This window comes from Hippocampus comes, unplaced genomic scaffold, assembly GCF_001891065.2.
Source record: "Hippocampus comes isolate QL1 unplaced genomic scaffold, H_comes_QL1_v1.1 C16687616, whole genome shotgun sequence".
In the NCBI taxonomy this organism is placed as follows: domain Eukaryota; kingdom Metazoa; phylum Chordata; class Actinopteri; order Syngnathiformes; family Syngnathidae; genus Hippocampus; species Hippocampus comes.
In genome coordinates, this window is record NW_017836689.1 from 1 (window position 1) to 694 (window position 694).

Here is a 694-nt window from a genome sequence, read left to right on the forward strand (position 1 = left end):
CTAATTGGTCCTAGTGGGACAAGACAGTGGATAATCCCAGTGCCAGGGTGATTTTGTCATCCACTAATTATCAGTTTGTCTTTGCAGATGGCAGCGTACTCAGTCTCTACTTCTACTACCTGATCAATCTAAACATCATGACAGTCAAAGCTAAGATTTCCGCATCCACGGACCTCACCACAGCGATCAGTGCAGGGTATGTGCAAGTGTGCAGATAAACTTAAGTCTTCATCTTTCCGCTGCTGATAAAATGTTCACTCCATTTATAGGGAGCTGGTCAAATCGGAGACACTTCTCAGCTGTCTGTATTCCAACGATCATGGAACAGAAACACCCAATCCAGCCAACCGATATCAATTTGATAAAGTTGGGTAAGGAGGCCATGGCACTTCTCACCAGATGTGTAGTAAACATTTCAGTTCCTTTCAGTTAACAATTGTCATGTCACGTCCACAGGATAGGTTCTTTTGCCGACTATGTGGAGGAGCTGGGTCATCCCTACAAGTGGGTTCAGAATCTTGGAGGATTAAATTTTCCCAGTGATACCTCAGAGGTGCGTGTACACAACACGGTACTGCCTGCATTTGACGTTTCTAATATTGTACTGGTTGCATGTAGCAAAGCATTATTACTGCCATCAGTCACACATCTCTCCTGTAAACCTGCATGTGTGGTCTGCAGCCAGGCAAGGGGT

At 45.0% G+C, this 694-nt stretch overlaps 1 long non-coding RNA gene across 1 annotated transcript; it reads left to right on the forward strand.

Annotated features, from left to right (window-relative positions):
• Positions 1 to 31: 31 nt before the first annotated feature.
• On the forward strand, positions 32 to 546 carry LOC109508901 (uncharacterized). Its single transcript, XR_002166815.1, has 3 exons — positions 32 to 196; positions 270 to 371; positions 457 to 546. It is a non-coding gene; the product is annotated as an uncharacterized LOC109508901 (long non-coding RNA).
• Positions 547 to 694: the final 148 nt, after the last annotated feature.